This window comes from Vipera berus (assembly GCF_964194415.1).
Source record: "Vipera berus genome assembly, chromosome: 6".
Lineage (NCBI taxonomy): Eukaryota > Metazoa > Chordata > Lepidosauria > Squamata > Viperidae > Vipera > Vipera berus.
The window spans coordinates 33295190-33312903 of record NC_138208.1 but is presented as its reverse complement, the minus strand read 5'-3'; the positions used below and the strand labels follow the sequence as shown (position 1 = coordinate 33312903).

At 42.1% G+C, this 17714-nt stretch overlaps 1 long non-coding RNA gene across 1 annotated transcript in view; it reads right to left on the bottom strand.

Annotated features, from left to right (window-relative positions):
- The window catches only part of LOC308670003, a 67326-nt gene that overhangs the window by 45786 nt on the left and 3826 nt on the right, over positions 1-17714 (bottom strand). The window contains exon 2 of the long non-coding RNA XR_014026904.1: positions 12001-12096. This is a non-coding gene — a long non-coding RNA (uncharacterized lncRNA). The remainder of the gene's footprint in view (positions 1-12000; positions 12097-17714) is intronic.

Genomic DNA, 17714 nt, shown 5'->3' with positions numbered 1-17714 from the left:
TTTGCTTTGTTCTTTCCTCTTTGAAGTACAGTATCTCTTTCTCGGGGTGAGAATGGAATGTGCCTCCAGCCATCTGCTTATCTTCAGAGCGGTGCCTTATTGGTTCTTTCCCACAACCATTTCACACCTTTGGATTGGCTCTGTTTGAACTAGCCGGATGGACAGTTGGAGTGGGGTTCGGATTGCAACTTTGAAAGTACTGTTTTGTGCAGGAAACCTTCAGATCCTGCCTTAGTTTTCTTTAGTCAGCATCTCCCAATAAATGTTCCTGTTGAAATGATGCACATTTCAAGAGTTCTGCTTTCTTGAGAGGTTTAACTGAGGCAGGTCCTTACACATGGTCCAGTTCCACAATCAACTGCCACCGCAGCCACTCAGCCAGCAGCACCGGCTTGGGTTGTGCTGCCAAGGAGAGGCCAAAGACCACCAGCTCTTGGGGTGATATACGATGGAGTCCCTAAGCAACTAGGTTCTTCCTGAATCAGGTCTGGATCTACACGCAGGAGGGGTTGGTGTACAACCATGGCACTGGAGGAGACACAGCCAAATGAATGGTTAGCCTCCACAATGGTGATGCCCAAGAACTGCACAACTTTGACCACTTCATAGGGGCACTTGGCTGATCACAAAGTCAGAATCAGGATCAAGACCATATGTCAGGACCCATTTCAATCCCACTTCTTAAGAAAGTAGAATTCTTGGAAACAATTTCTTCCACCAGGAACTTTTATTAAGACTAGTTGATAGCAGGCATAATAGACAGGATCTGAGATTTCCCACGCAGAATGATAGGTTAAGGTATCCCCAAGCAAGACCTCACCCCATAGTTCATCCAGCCAGTGGGGGACAGCCAATTCCCAGATGTTAGGTCCATCATGGGAAAAGGGGAGATAACGTCGGCCCATCTCCGGTTCACACAGAGTGTAGAAATAAACCAGGCATGGAGGTTACATTCCTTATTCCCTCCCTTATTCTAGCTGACAGTTTTGTTGTTGTTAGTTGCGAAGTTGTGTCCGCCCCATCGCGACCCTATGGACAATGTTCCTCCAGGCCTTCCTGTCCTCTACCATCTTCTGGAGTCCATTTAAGCTCATGCCTACTGCTTCAGTGACTCAATACAGCCACCTCATTCTCTGTCGTCCCCTTCTTCTATTGCCCTCCACCTTTCCCAGCATTAGGCTCTTCTCTAGTGAGTCCTTCCTTCTCATTAGGTGGCCAAAGTATTTGAGTTTTAGCTTCAGGATCTGGCCTTCTAAAGAGCAGTCAGGGTTAGTCTCCGCTAGGACTGACCGGTTTGATCGCCTTGCAGTCCAAGGGACTCGCAGGAGTCTTCTCCAGCACCAGAGTTCAAAGGCTTCAATTCTTTGGCGCTCAGCCTTTCTTATGGTCCAGCTTTCACTGCCATACATTGCAACTGGGAAGACCATAGCCTTGACTATACGCACTTTTGTTGACAGGGTGATGTCTCTGCTTTTTAGTGTGCTGTCTAGATTTGCCATGGCTTTCCTCCCAAGGAGCAAGCGTCTTTTAATTTCTTGGCTGCATTCCCCATCTGCAGTGATCTTGGAGCCCAGGAAAATAAAATCTGTCACTACCTCCATTTCTTCCCCATCTATTTGCCAGGAATTGAGAGGGCCAGATGCCATGATCTTGGTTTTCTTAATGTTTAGTTTCAACCCAAGTTTTGCACTCTCCTTCTTCACTCGAAACAAGAGGCTCTTTAGTTCCTCTTCACTTTCTGCCATTAGAGTGGTATCATCTGCATATCTTAGGTTGTTGATGTTTCTTCCGGCAATCTTAATTCCAACTTTTGATTCATCTAGCCCTGCCTTTCTCATGATGTGCTCTGCATATAAGTTAAATAGCAAGATGACAGTATACAGCCTTGCCGGACTCCTTTCCCAATTTTGAACCAATCAGTGGTTACGTGTCCAGTTCTCACTGTTGCTTCTTGGCCCGCATATAGGTTTCTCAAGAGACAAATAAGATGGTCTGGTATGCCCATCTCTTTAAGGACTTGCCACAGTTTGTTATGATCCACACAATCAAAGGCTTTAGCAGAAGTAGATGTTTTTCTGGAACTCTCTAGCTTTCTCCATAATTCAGCGTATGTTAGCAACTTGATCTCTAGTTCCTCTGCCTCTTCGAAATCCTGCCTGTACTTCTGGTAGTTCTCGATCCACATACTGCTGGAGTCTAGCTTGTAGAATTTTAAGCATAACTCTACTAGCATGAGAAATGAGTGCAATGGTGCAATAGTTTGAACATTCTTTGGCACTGCCTTTCTTTGGAATTGGAATGTAAACTGATCTTTTCCAATCCTGTGGCCACTGTTGAGTTTTCCAAATTTGCTGGCAAATTGAGTGTAGCACTTTTACTGCATCCTCTTTTAAGATTTTGAATAGCTCAGCTGGAATACTGTCACCTCCACTAGCTTTGTTGTTGCTCAGCTTTCCTAAGGCCCACTTCACTTCACATTCTAGGATGTCTGGCTCGAGGTCAGTGACCACCTCATTGTGATTATCAGGGACGTTAAGCTCATTCTTGTATAGTTCTTCTGTGTAATTTTGCCACCTCTTCTTAATCTCTTCTGCCTCTGTTAGGTCCCTGCCATTTTGGTCCTTTATCATGCCCATTTTTGCATGAAACGTTCCTTTCATCTCTCCAATTTTCTTGAAAAGATCTCTGGTCCTCCCTATTCTATTGTTTTCTTCTATTTCTTTGCATTGTTCATTTAAGAAGGCATTCTTAATTCTTCTAACTATTCTTTGGAATTCTGCATTTAATTGGGCGTATCTTTCTTTTTCTCCCTTGCCTTTCGCTTCCCTCCTTTCCTCAGCTATTTGCAAAGCTTCCTCAGACAGCCATTTTGCTTTCTTGCATTTATTTTTCTTTGGGATGGTTTTGGTTTCTACCTCTTGTACAATGTTGCAAACCTCTGTCCATAGTTCTTCAGGCACTCTGTCTATCAGATCTAATTCCTTAAATCTATTTGTCACCTCTACGGTATATTGAACAGGGATATGATTTAATTCATACCTGACTGGCCTAGCGCTTTTGCCTACTTTCTTTAATTTAAGCCTAAACTTTGCAACAAGAAGCTCATGGTCTGAGCCACAGTCAGCTCCTGGTCTTGTTTTTACTGACTGTATAGAGCTTCTCCATCTTTGGCTGCAGAGCATATAGTCAATCTGATTTCTGTGTTGACCGTCTGGTGATGTCCATGTGTAAAGCCGTCTCTTGGGTTGTTGGAAAAGAGTGTTTGCTATGACCATCATATTCTCTTGACAAAATTCTATCAGCCTGTGCCCTGCATTTTGTACTCCAGGGCCAAACTTGCCTGTTATTCCGGTTATCTTTTGGCTTCCTACTTTAGCATTCCAATCCCCCATGATGATAAGGACATCATTTTTTTGTGTTAGTTTTATAAGGTGCTGTAGGGCTTCATAGAACCGGTCAATTTCATTCTCTTCAGTACTGGTGGTTGGGGCATAGACTTGGACTACTGTAATATTGAATGGTTTGCCTTGGATTCGAACTGAGATCATTCTGTCATTTTGAGGATTGTATCCCAGTATTGCTTTTCCTACTTTTTTATTGACTATGAAGGCTTCTCCATTTCTTCTGAGGGATTCTTGCCCACAGTAGTATACCTGATGGTCATCTGAATTAAATTCACCCATTCCTGTCCATTTTAGTTCGCTGATACCTAAGATGTCGATGTTTAGTCTTGTCATCTCTTGTTTGACCACGTCCAGCTTTCCTTACATTCCAGGTTCCTATGGACAAAAAATCTTTACAGCATCGGACTTTCCTTTCACCACCAGACATATCCACAGCTGAGCGTCCTTTCGGCTTTGGCCCAGTCGCTTCATTCTTTCTGGCGCTACTAGTACTAGCCCTCTGCTCTTCCCCAGTAGCATATTGGACGCCTTCCGACCTGAGGGGCTCATCTTCCAGCGTCATATCGTTTTGCCTTTTAGTACTGTCCATAGGGTTTTCATGGCAAAGATACTGGAGTGGTTTGCCATTTCCTTCTCCAGTGGATCACGTTTTGTCAGAACTCTCTGCTATGACCTTTCCGTCTTGGGTGGCCCTGCACGGCATAGCTCATAGCTTCATTGAATTACGCAAGCCCCTTCGCCACGTCAAGGCAGTAATCCATGAATGGGAGCTGACAATTTAGGGAGAGAGTTTTGAGAGAGAGATATAACGCAGCAAAGCAAAATGTTACATTGTAGCAGATAGAGGAAGCAGAGGCAATAAACCTGTGGGCACATCCTGCCTCCCCCTTGGGAGTATGGCAGAACCCAGGGAAAGGTGAGATTTGATTTTGGGTCAGAGGGAATAGATAGAAATGAAATAGGAGTGGGTTCTGACATCTTGCCCCCTTAAAAATAGGAGAGATCCACATCTGAAGAAACAAAACAGGTATAGAAGTTATTCACGTTTGTTGGGATATTCTATATGAAACTTTTTTAAAGTTTGGGTGCTCTAATGTGACGTTTGTGGACCCACTCATTTTGTGAGGAGGGAAGGTGTTTCCACGCTACTAGGTATTGGGTTGCCCCATGGTATTTTTTAGAATCTAGGATTTCTTTTGAACCATGATTGGAGGTGGTGGTGGTGGGGATTTTTGGCCATAAGGGCGACTGTTGTTCTCATTTCAGCAGGCTGCAGTGAAAGATTGGGTGTATTTGTCTGAGACTCTTTGGTAATTCTAATTCTACTCTTACTGGATTTATAATTCTTTTAATTGGGAAAGGTCTTATATATTTTGGATCAAGTTATTTAGAGGGTTGTAGGGATTTTAGGTATTTTGTAGACAAATACACCATTTCTCCTACAGCAAAAGGTTTAGATTTGACTCTTTTTTTATTCACTTGTGTTTTGTGTATTTGTCTAACTTTGTCTAAGGCTTTCCTAACCACTGGCCAGGTGTTTTGTAACTGGGATATCCATTCTTTCAGTGATGGGATTTCTGGTTCATTTGGGGTTAGTTCTGGCATATAGTTGAAACTTTGGCCGGTGGCTACTTGAAAGGGAGTGTAGCCTGTGCTGGAGTGGACTGCGTTGTTCTAGGCAACTTTTGCGAAAGGAAGTAGGTCCGTCCAATTCGTTTGCTGGAAATTAATAAGGTAAAGGTAAAGGTAAAGTTTCCCCTGCACATGTGTGCTAGTCATTTCCAACTCCAGGGGCCGGTGCTCATCTCCGTTTCAAAGCCGAAGAGCCAGCGCTTGTCCGAGGACGTCTCCATGGTCATGTGGCCGGCATGACTAGATGCTAAAGGCGCATGGAACGCTGTTACCTTCCCACTGTAGTGGTCCCTAGTTTTCTACTTGCATTTTTACGTGCTTTCAAACTGCTAGGTTGGCAGAAGCTGGGACGAGTAACAGGCGCTCACTCTGTTAAATTAATAAAGCACCTTAAATATTGCTCAAGTACTGAGTTCCAATACAGTATTCAGTTGATCCATTAGTCTGAGGATGATGATTAGATGACACTCCTTGGGTGGTTCCTAAGAGGGACAGAAATTCTTTCCAAAATTCTGATGTGAATTGCACCCCCCTATCTGATATGATGTGTTGGGGTGCCCCATGCAGTCTGTAGATGTGCTGCACAAATAGTTTTGCTAAGACTTTCGCAGTGGGGATTTTTTGGCAAGGGATAAAGTGCACTTACTTTGAAAACAGGTCCATAACCGCCCAGATGACAGTGTTTCCATTGCTTTCTGGTAACTCTGCTATAAAATCCATGGATATTTCTTTCCATGTGGCCGAGAGATTCACCACTGGTTGTAGCAGTCTGGGAGATTTCCCTTGCAACCTCTTAGCAGCTGTGCAAGTTGGGCAGATGGCCACATAGCTTTCTATGTCCTTTATCATGGATGGCCACCAAAATTGTCTTTTGATTAAATGTAGTGTTTTTACAAATCCAAAGTGCCCTGCTGATTTTGTATCATGGCACAGCTGCATGAAAGTGACTCTCTAGGTGGTTGGTATATATAACATCTCCCCTACAATCTTTGATCATGCATATGTGCTTATTCTTCTAGAATCATTCATCTGTTTCTAAGGTTTTCCAGAATTCGATTCCAGTTTGGCTACCCATTTGCAGCTTTACCTTAGCTTGGGCCCTGGTAGTTACTGGTGCTGCTAATTGTGGTTGGGGCATGAATGGTTTAGAACCGGTGGCTCACATGTTGTTATATTGGGGCATGTGAGACAGGGCATCTACCAGGAAGATTCCCCCCTCCCCTGGCAAGCATTTGAGCGTGAAGCGAAATTGGTGAAAATGCTGAGACCAGCGGGCTTGCTTAGGGGTCAGTTTTCTGGGCATTTTTAGTGTTTCCAAATTTTTGTGATCTGTCCAGACCTGAAAAGGGATTTTGTTCCTTTCAAGGAAGTGGCGCCACGTGAGCAATGACCACCTCACAGCATATGCTTCTTTCTCCCACACCGCTCAGTGTTGCTCTGTTTCAGAGTTTTCTGGATGTGTATGCACACAGTTGCAGTGCCTCTTCATCATTTTCTTGTAATAGTACAGCCCACACTGCCACATCGCTTGCGTCTACCTGTATTATTAAAAGTTTATCTGGATCCAGGTGCCTCAGTAAGGGTTCGGCAGAAAAGAGTCTTTTTAAACTTTCGAACACTGCTTGGCATTCTATTTCCATTTCAGTGGTTGGCTGGGTTTCATTGAGTTTCCCCACCTCATTTTTAACAAGTTCGTGATGGGCAGGGCTATTTGTGCGAACGAAGGGATGAATTGGCAGTAAAAATTTGCGAAACCCAGGAAGCTTTGCAATTGCTTCCTTGTGCGGTGTGGTGCCCATTCTAACAGTGCCCTGACCTTCTCGGGGTCCATTTCGATGCCTTGTGGGGATAGACAATAACCCAGGTAGTCTATTTTTTCCTGGTGGAATTCTCATTTCAATAGTTTGGCATATAGGCGGGCAGCTTGCAGCTTTTTAAAAACTGCTCTGACCAGTTTGACATGCTCTTCTTTGGTTTCGGTGAAGATAAGGATGTCATCTAAATAAACCAGGACCCCCTTGAATAGGTGCTCCCTTAGCAACTTGTTGATTAATAGCATAAATACTGCGGGGGGCCCTTGTAGTCCAAACGGCAAAACTTTGAATTGGTAGCATCCCATCGGGCAATTAAATGCAGTTTTCCACTTGTCCCCTTCCCTAATCCTAATGTGGTAGTACGCTTCACTTAGGTGTAGTTTGGTGAAATTTCTTCCTTTCGATAGGTGGGATAACATGTCCTTCACGAGGGGTAGGGGGTACAGGTTGTTCTCACTGATTGCATTCAGGCAGTGGTAATCCACGCACATACGCAAAGTGCCATCCTTCTTTTCTCTGAAAAGGACTGGGGTGGCTATTTGGGGCTTGGCAGTTTTGATAAATCCCCTCTACAGGTTTTTGTCTATGAATTTTTTCATCTCCTCCTGTTCTTTAGGGCTCATGGAGTACAATCTGGGCTTTGGGAGTTTTGCCCTGGGTTTGATTTCTATGACACAGTCCGTGGGTTGGTGAGGAGGGAGCTCATCCGACCATTCTTTGCTGAAAACATCAGCACGGTCTCGGTATTCCTCCGGTATTTCGGGTAACCCCTTGTCCTCTCCCATTGATGCTTTCTCCACTCCTGGGTTTGATAGGGCTCCTTGGGGTGTCGAGTTCATGCGATACCCTTTTGGGAATCTGAGCTCTGCCATTCTCCAATCTACCCAGGGGTTCCACTTCTTTAGCCATGCCAGACCTAGGATCACTGGGCATTCCATGCCTGGGGTTACTACAAAGGTTATGTCTTCCTCGTGGTCCCCCAGAGATAGGTGGATTGGTAAAGTGGCTAGAGTAGCTGGCACCACCCTTCTATGGACCCATCTAGCTGGCTGAACGAAATGGTCTCTTTCAGCCTCCTCACCAGGATGCCCAAGTTCCCCACTAGCGTGGGCCTAATAAGGCAGCAGGTGCAGCAAGAGTCTATTAGGGCTTTCACTTTGACAGGTTCGGGCATGGAAGGGGCTAATATAGTCACTGTCTTGAGGATAGGTGTGATGGGTCAATTTACCAGGAGTTTGTCCTCCAAGTTGTCGTCCAAGGAATCCAGCACTCCTACGGTGTAGGCCGGAGTTCCCTGCCCATGCTGGGCAGAAGGTGGGAACTCTATAGCCTCTGTTGCTTTCATGGTGGGTTCTTGTGGCTTGGCTGGGGACTTCCCTGCTTTTCTAGCGGTTGATCTGGGTTTTGTTGAGGGCTTTTGAGCAGCACTCCACAGTGCGATGCTGCTCTCTCCCACATTTGAAACAGCCTATTGACTTCTTGGCTGTGGCTGGTGGTTTTGCTGGTTCATGCGACGGTTCAGGGGTGAGCGGACCCACAGTAGGTCAATCTCTGCTTCCTCCACCAGTGACATACCATTCATTTAGTCAGTATGGGTCCCCTTGGGGTAGGCAAGCATCATACAGATCATAGTTTAGGCCATCCTTGACGTGGCTAAGGAGGATGTCTTCCAGCCAGTTCTGTTTGCTGGCGATGGCCCGGAATTCTTGCATATATTCGACTACTGGGCGTCTGCCTTGCTTCATGGTTTTGATCTTCTTATGGGCTTTTCGGTCAGCCAGGGGGTCCTCAAATTGCCTCCTCAGTGAGGACATGAAGTGATTGAAGTTGTGGAGCTCTGAGGCATTGAAATCATGCAGGTCCACCATCCAGTCTGCGGCCACCCCTACCAGAGCGGATTGCACAATCCGGATACGGGCTTTGTTGTTGGAGATGTCTCGTCCATATTCTTCCATGTAGCTGAGGACTTGGGTTAGGAACAACCCGAAGCATCGCGATTCTCCCCCGAATTTCATGTCCAGCAGCGGGAATGATTGGATGAATCGGTGCCTTCATCATCAGTGATGTCTCCCATCTCAATCAGCAGCTTCGGATCAATGGGGAGTGGGGGCTGCTGAAGCGGTGGCTGATGTCTCGGTGGTCTCAGTGGACGTTCACAGGACTTCAGCTTCATATTCTCCCTCAGTGTCTCTCTGGCTGCAGCCCAAGGTAATGATGCGGCTGCGGGGTTCAGGTTTCTCATCCCCAAGAGAGCCGAGGATTCTTTTCATCAGGTCAATGGTGGCGCAGTGGGCTAATGCCTCCTTAAGTAACACCAGCTGCCTGCAATTAGTGCAGGTTCGCATCCCACCAGGGTCAAGGTTGACTCAGCCTTCCATCCTTCCAAGGTAGGTAAAATGAGGACCCAGATTGTTGGGGGCAATTAAGCTGACTTTGTAATAATGCCGCTTGGGTGTGTGTGTGTGTGAAAGCCCTAATAAGCAGGCATATACATAGAATGAAGGCTACTGCTAAGCTTGTAAGCCGCCCTGAGTCTTTGGAGAAGGGCGGGATATAAATGGAATAAAAATAAAATAAATAAAAAATAAATATCTTTCTCCAAGATCCTGTTCAAGTGCTTCACATGATCTCCTTCCTCTTTGCTAAGGTGAAGGGATCTCTCCATTTCTTGCTTCAATCTGGGTTGATGCCTGCCTCGTCTCACAGTTAACTTTCTCGACCTTTTCTCCCATTCGGTTTTCTTTCCAATGGCTATTGACCACCGAGGTTTGTGGCTGTGCGTCTCCACCACTTCTTCTTCCTAGGAGTAGGATGTCTCGGATCCTAGCTGGCAGGGTCCCAGCCGGAGAGGGCTCCCCCTTTGCGGCTGGTTCTTCCTTTCCTGCCCTGTTGTCCGACATTGTGGATTTTGCAAAATTCCCCAGTAAGGGTCTTCCTTCCAGGTGGACTGACTGTGAAACTTGAATTACCAAACACCCTCAGAAGCATTCATCGAGTATTTCACTGCAGCCTTCCTACACCCAAAAATGCTACCGCCTCCTGATCCCATCATGATCAAATGAGAGCAACATTTTGAGGTCAAGAACAGTGGACTCTCACACACATCAGGGAAAATCCAGTATTTAGTAGTGAGGAAGGACTTCCCTCCCTCTGAAACTGAATGGGTGGATTCCAAAAATATTATAGCATCCAAACTGCTTAAAAAAGTTCTGTGAACAATACCCAGAGAAACCTAGATAACCAAATAATTAATTATGCATTTTGTGTGTGTCTCCCCTCTGGTTTCTGGTTTCCTCTGCAGAACTGACATCTCTGTCTAGAGGACAGTATGTCAGGTCTGCCTTACTGGCATCCTGCCATCAAAGGTTAGGAGGAAGGGGGCAAAAAGGGGAGGAGGACAAATAGGCAATACAGTAAACATGTATGGGGATGTGATGGGAAATAGGGAGGGGGGTTGACAGCTTGATGAAGACCAGGAAAGCATGGAACCGGTTTGTGCCAGCTCTCAAGGCCACGCACCCCAAGATTGGAATGTGGACTACCCCAAATATCTCAGTGTTCTCAAAACACATATGCAGCTCTTCATTGGCTGAAGACGAACTTTAATAAAAGAACCTATCACTTCAATCAAATGTCTTTCTTTCCCAAGGGACTTGACTGAGGCAGGTCTGACAGTGAGAATCTCTGTGCTTAGAACACTAACAGAACCAGAGTATAGCATGTACATTATCAACCTCACAATAAAGAGACTGAATTAGTAAATCCCAACTTTGGATCTTGTCTCTGCCTTGGACTGACTGTGAAACTTGAATTACCAAACACCCCATTGATCCTTAGGAAACCATCTATTCAGCATCACCATCCACATTTGCAACAAGAATATTTTTGTGACATATTACATGATTTTTAAAATTATAGCTAGCTATTATATTAACATCACTGGAAATGCAAATTAAATTCTTTATCTGTTGTTAAATGTAGGCCTTTCAAGTGCTGCCCAATAACTATTTGGAATCTCTATCAAAAGATTATTGGTAGTAATGAAGCACAGCTTGAAAGATGTAAGAATATAAAAACTATTCCTGTTCTTAGAATTCAGATTTATTCCCATTAGTTGCATGAAGAAATGAAATTTGGGGCCCTTGCAAGAATAAATGGAAGCCAATAGCTTTTAGAGATCAGCAAAGATGTACTATGCCCAGAATTTAGAGCAATCTTCTTACATGGTGTCCTTCATATATGTGGTACAATCCTGTTACTCATTTTAGAAAGCATAGTTAACTGCAACTGGAGAGCATCAGACATGTGAAGAGTCTAAGATGATTCATTTTCTAGATTTCTGCCAGTTGTAGAACTTCATACAGCAAAAATAAAGATAACACTGAATACTTTCTTTATGTGATAAAGGAGCTATCTGACATTGAATTCATTCTTGACATAGGATGATCAAGGATAGGGGAAAACCTTTTTCTTGTCTAAGATAGAAGAGCAAATATCACCTCATTCCCAGTCCCTGCCAATTTCATGTTAATATGCACTGTATCTAATGCCAATCAACTTATTTTCTCATCATAGACAGAAAATTGCACGGGCATTCTTCTCCTAACACTAAAATATAATAATAATAATAATACATTAACTCACTAATTTTCTGCCCTTTCATGATACCCCAAATCAAGTACCACTGATTTTAATGGTACTAAAAGGAAGTCTAGCTTTTCTTGAAATGCAACTGGTATCAAACTCATCTAACAGATTTACATTACTATATGACTTCTGATTACAACTGGTTATACATTAGGAATAATTAGTTTCCATAAATATTTCCTGAATATGCCACTCCAAAATTGGAGGGAAGGGAAGAACTTCCTGAACACAGAAAGATTGCATGTCATTCTGATTCTGCTATACATGTGATATGTAAGGTTTCAACAGATAAGGAGTCGAAGATGTGGGGCACTATTGAAACATAAATTCATCAAGACTTATATGATTACATTTTGTAATGTACAAAATCTACTTTTCTTAATATGCAAAACCTGACAACTTGATTGATATGTGCATTTTTATATTCTTCCCAAAGCGATTCATTTTAGAAAAATGCAGACAACACAATATTTCTTGCTGTAAAGCATGCATCTATTGCTCACCTGTAGTCCAGCAGTCTCTCCATAAGACGGGTTACAGTGGCAATTAATGAAACACCACTTTCTCTCCATGTTTCACGTTCAATTTTCTTCAGCAGGCTAGAAGGAATGAACCCAGAGCAAAATATCAGCATTTATTTTACCAGTCTCCATAACAACCAATTTATACTCAAAGGTACCTAAAATGCAATATCTGTTCATTTTAATATCTGTTATTTTATACAAAACACAACTGCAAATATTGTCTTACCTGGGATAAGGACCAAATAGTGGAATTCTACTCCAGGAAGCATTGACAAGGCAAATTGATTTTTTAAGGTTAGCCAACTTCAATTAAACATACACAGAAATATGTTTATACATACGTGTATGCCTATATGTGTGTTTGCAGGCAAGTATGCATATACAGACTCACACATACAGAAAAAAATCTTATCTATCTATCTATCTATCTATCTATCTATCTATCTATCTATCTATCTATCTATCTATCTATCTATCATCTACAGAGAAAGAGAGGGAGAGATCACACTCTAAAGAGCCAGGATTTTATTATATACCAATCTACTGTACTTCATTAAACCTGCATTTTGACATCAAGGGGGAAAAAATTAACGTTTTATTACCTAGAAGACAGCATTTCCCATCTCACTGCTCCTGTTCGATGAGATTTCAAATCTCAATGTAAGATTCCCCCCTCCCCATATTTCAACCAACAGTAGTTCTGCACCCACTCAATTTACTGCATTATAACTGCCACAGGAAAAGCCTTTTCCTGGGATTTTTTTAAAAATATACTTCCCTGGTATTATTTATGCATATTAATTTCATTTATTTAACCATTAAATAATTGACAGGTTCTTGGTGGTATACATTATCCCAATTACCCTATTTCCCCATTCTCCAGAACAAAGAATAAATACAAAGTTGGTAGAGCCATAACCAATACCCACACATTTATTCAATAATTAAATAATAGATATCAGAATACGCTTTCCCCAAATGTTCATCCCCAAATCTATATGCATGCATGTTTAGCTAATATACAGTACATTCTGCATATATCTTCTTGATTATTGCTTTCCATTTTACAAGATAGAACCCTGAATTTTTAAGTTATCAGACAACAAATGTTTTTAAGCATGAAACAGGGTCATTCACTCAACCAGCTACACTTTTTGAAGAAATTGTATGGAAAAGCTTTAAAATACTGTACTAATAGGTATATGTTTTGTGCAAAAGAAATCCTGGTATACTGGATCAGGGAGAAATGTCCATTGTTTTGCTCATCTCAAGTTACATAAAAGGTACATAAAGGTACATAAAAGACAAATCATCCAACTTTCAATCCAATTATTATAAGGCTTATATTTATCCATCAGGTTCCTTTCAAGTAGTGATAATGGTAAAAACAGGCAAAAATTCCAGATTCAGTTGCAGGGTATAGTAAGGGGGAAAAAAACCAAGGAAAAAACAAAGCATCTCCATATGCTTATATGTAGTTCTACATATGTAGTCCCATATGTAGTTCTTCAGCGCTGCTAAAATAGCATCCAGGAGGCAAGAGATATATATGTCAAGCATATCATAGTTTAGTAATTACTTTTCACAGGCTTTTTCTAGATAGCAGATATCCCGAAGCTGCTAAATAGCTTTCAGGTGATCCAAAGATGTCTTGGGTTTTGTTGTATTTAAACCCCTGAAGCGTCAGCAGCCAGTAACGTAGTTTAACTCTAATCTAGTAAACATCCCAAGTCTGCTTCTATGAATGAATTTCACAGTTATACCCTAAATCAGAGGTCCCCAACCTTTTGGGCACCAGGGACTGGTTCTGTGGAGAGAGGTTTTTCCATGGACCGGAGGGTGCATGGTTTTGTATGCTGCCTGCATCCCATGGATGGGGCTTTGCTTGTTTGTGCGGACTGGTTGCTGGCATGACACAGCCCGGTACTGGTCCATGGACCAGGGGTTGGGGACCCATGCCCTAAATAAAGGAGTGAAAATATTTAGGTGTTGAACATAGACTTACTGTTTCCCTTCCTGCAGCTAAACCAGTAGGCCTGTTTCTTGGAAGAGAGGAATTAAAGACTGCACAGTTGACTGAATTCCAGGATTTGTTTAAAGAATGAAGTAGGACTATTGGAAGTTGCTTCACATTTTATATCTCAAATTGTTTTCCAGGTTCCTATTTCTCTGACTTTTAAGCTACTGAATAATTTTTCAGGTGCAGGAGTACATTTAGACTATTGAGATTATGTAGTAAGTGCTCCCATGAGATTATTATGAAGCATAGCATAAACACAAAAGAAAGCTTTAAATCTGTTCTTTTCATAATACTATGTACATCATCCTCTGGTCTCGGTCCTTTTTACAAACCCTAATTATCTTTTTCTCCTTTATCTTAGCAACTTGACACTGTAATCATCCATTATCTTTATTTTTTTTTAAAAATGCCTGAGATTAACTTCAATAGCAATAGCATTTAGATTTATATACTGCTTCATAGTGCTTTACAACACTCTCTACCCAATATGTCAGCATATTGCCCCAGGCAATTTGGGTCCTCATTTTACTGACTTTGGAAGGATGGAAGGCTGAGTCAACCTTGAGCTAGTCAGGATCAAACTCCTGGCAGTGGGCAGAGTTAGCCTGCAATACTGCATTCTAACCACTGTACCACCAAGACTCTAGATCTTATGGCTTGTTTTCCATTATGCCTTCTTTTCTTTAAAGATTATTTTAAAAAAACTAGGGGAAAGAAAGCCAAGAGGAATCTATGTGAACACTATTGCTCTTGGGTACTGTTTGTTTGCACCTGATTTAGCCTAAAATATTTGAAGGCCTATAGATTAAGAAAAATCATGGAAATATTAATATTAGGAATAAATCCTAGGAAATATATCCTCTAGTCCAGAGGTACCCAACCTTTTGGGCACCAGGAACCAGTTCCATGGAGAAAGGTATTTTTGTGGACTGGGGAGCATGGTTTTGCCTGTTGCCTGCATCTGTAGGTGGGGCTCCACCTGTATGCATGGACCAGTTTCTGGCATGCTGTGGACCGGTGCCAGTCCATGGACCAGGGGTTGGGGACCCCTGCTCTAGTCTTTATAAATATGCCTGGGGAACTTCAGAAAATACATATGGGCCATGAAAAATGGATATAAGGCACTATATTTTTGTGGAAATGATCAGGAATTAGGAAACCACCATAAAAACATTTTCAGGTCTCAAAATTTCTCTATGACAAAATATTAAAAATTACTCAAAGAGATTATAAGGGGGGAAGGAGAGAGAGAGAGAGAGAGAGGGAGGGAGAGAGAGAGAGAGAGGGAGGGAGGGAGGGAGGAAGGAAGGAAGGAAGGAAGGAAGATGGTGAATGAGTGAGTAAATTTATTCAAGGCAGTGGCATTCATCCAGCAACCTTTCAAAGATAATACTTAAAGTAAATATTCATAACAAAAATCTCAAACACTAACCTTAGCTACCCAATATCTAGACAGGTCAGAGAATGGCATATTCCAGCTTTTTTAGCATTCTGCTATGCATATCATGAGGGAAAACCTCTATTGCATGTTTCATTATAATATGATTTATTATATATTTCTCTAAACCTGTTTCTGAAGATTGTTTGCTTTCTAAATACCATTCCTTGCCTTTAGCACTAATCCTCTTAGCATTCAGAGCACACATACAGCATATTGTACAAAAAACTACAGTTTAAACAATTAGGAATTTATTCTAATGTTGGTACAGAAACCAAAGGAGGGTTGAGTGCATTTCTTTTTATTTTCCTTTTTTTAAATACATACAAATAATAAAAAGGATGAACATTTAATCCTTTTTTTAACAAGAAAATTGATATCCAATTGTACCACTATTTGCTTGGATGTAAGTTTCTGATGCTAGTTTTGTTTTCTTTTTCTTAAGCTCTTTCTTCTTCATAGGGGCAACTCTAATCTACATTGGGGTTCATCTAAGTCAGACATGTCAAACACAAGACTCACGGGCCAGATCTGGCCTGATATGTGCTTCCGTCCAGCTCAAGGACCTGCTCTGGAAAGAGCAAAGGACCGGCTCGCTGCATATAAAGAACATATAAAGAAATTCTTAGATTGGAAAAGAATGAATGGCAATTGAAGTCTTTCAATATTCTAAAAGAAGAAAAAATAGTACAAACTTGGTTTCAGTATGGGCAGTTACAGGCCAGATGAAAAGAAGATCAGAAAATTGGCATTTCAATATCAGTTGGGAATTTGGTAAAGCAAATTAGAGATCACAGTCGAGTGCATATAAGAAGGATATATAATACATTGATAGAAATTGACTCAGAAGCGGAACTGGTTAAGGATTGTATGATAAAATGGGCCCAGAATTTTCAAGAACCAATAATAATGGATACTTGGGAGAAAATATGGGTTAGGAATGTTAAATTTACACAGGCACAAAACTTAAGGGAGAATTTTTACAAAATGTTTTATAGATGGCATTTAGATCCCAAAAAATTAGCATGTATGTATCCAAATTGTCAGCCAAAATGTTGGGCTGTAGGGATTTTAGGTATTTTGTGGATAAATATACCATCTCTCCTACCCTGAATGGTGTGGGATCGACTCTCTTTTTGTCTCCCTGTGCTTTGTATGCTTGTCTAGCTTTGTCTAATGATTGGCCAGGTGTTTAGCAATTGTGCAATCCATTCTTTCAGTGATGGGATTTCTGGTTCATTTGGGATTAGTTCTGGCTTAGAGTTAAAACTTGGACCGGTAGCTATTTGTAGCCTGTGCTGGAGTGGACTGCGTTATTGTAAACAACTTCTGTGAAAGGGAGTACATCCGTCCAATTTGTTTGGTGGAAATTAATAAAGCATCTTAAATATTGCTCCAGTACTGAGTTCCTGTGTTCCAATTGACCGTTCCCTTGAGGATGGTGACTAGATGTCAGTCCCTGAGTAGTTCCTAAGAGGGATAAAAATTCCTTCCAAAACTTTGACATAAATTGTACTCCCCTGTCAGATATGATGCATTGGGGTGCTCCATGTAGTCTCTAAATGTGCTGCATGAATAGTTTCATTAAGGCTTTTGAAGTGGGAATCTTTTGGCACAGGATAAAGTGCACTTGTTTGGAAAACAAATCTGTGACCTCACAGATTTCCCATTGCTTTCTTTCCAGGGGGCTGAGGGGTTTTGCCACTGGTTGTAACAGTCCGGGTGACTTCCTCTGCAGGGTCTTAGCTGTTGCGCACGTTTGGCAGCTGGCCACTATGTTCTTTTTCATGGATGGCCACCAAAATTGTCTTTTACTTAAATGTAAAGTTTTTACAAACACAAAATGTCCTGCTGATTTTGTATATGGCACAACTGCATGAAATTGATCCCCTGGGTGGCAGGGGTAGTCACCCACACAGGGTAGTCCGTCTTTGATTGTGCACACATGTCTATTTTTCTGGAACCAGTCATCAGTTTCCAAAGACTTTCCGAATTTGATTCCAGTTTGGCTATCCACCTGTGGCTTTATTTTAGCTTGGGCCCTGGTGGTTACTGGTGCTGCCAGTTGTTGTTCGAGCATAAGTGGATTAGAGTCAGTGGCTCATGTGCTGTTATATTGGGGCATGCGAGATAATGCATCCACCAGGAAATTCTTTCCCCCTGGTAAGTGAGTGTGAAACGGAATCGGTGAAAATGTTGAGACCAGCAGGCTTGCTTAGGAGTGAGTTTCCTGGG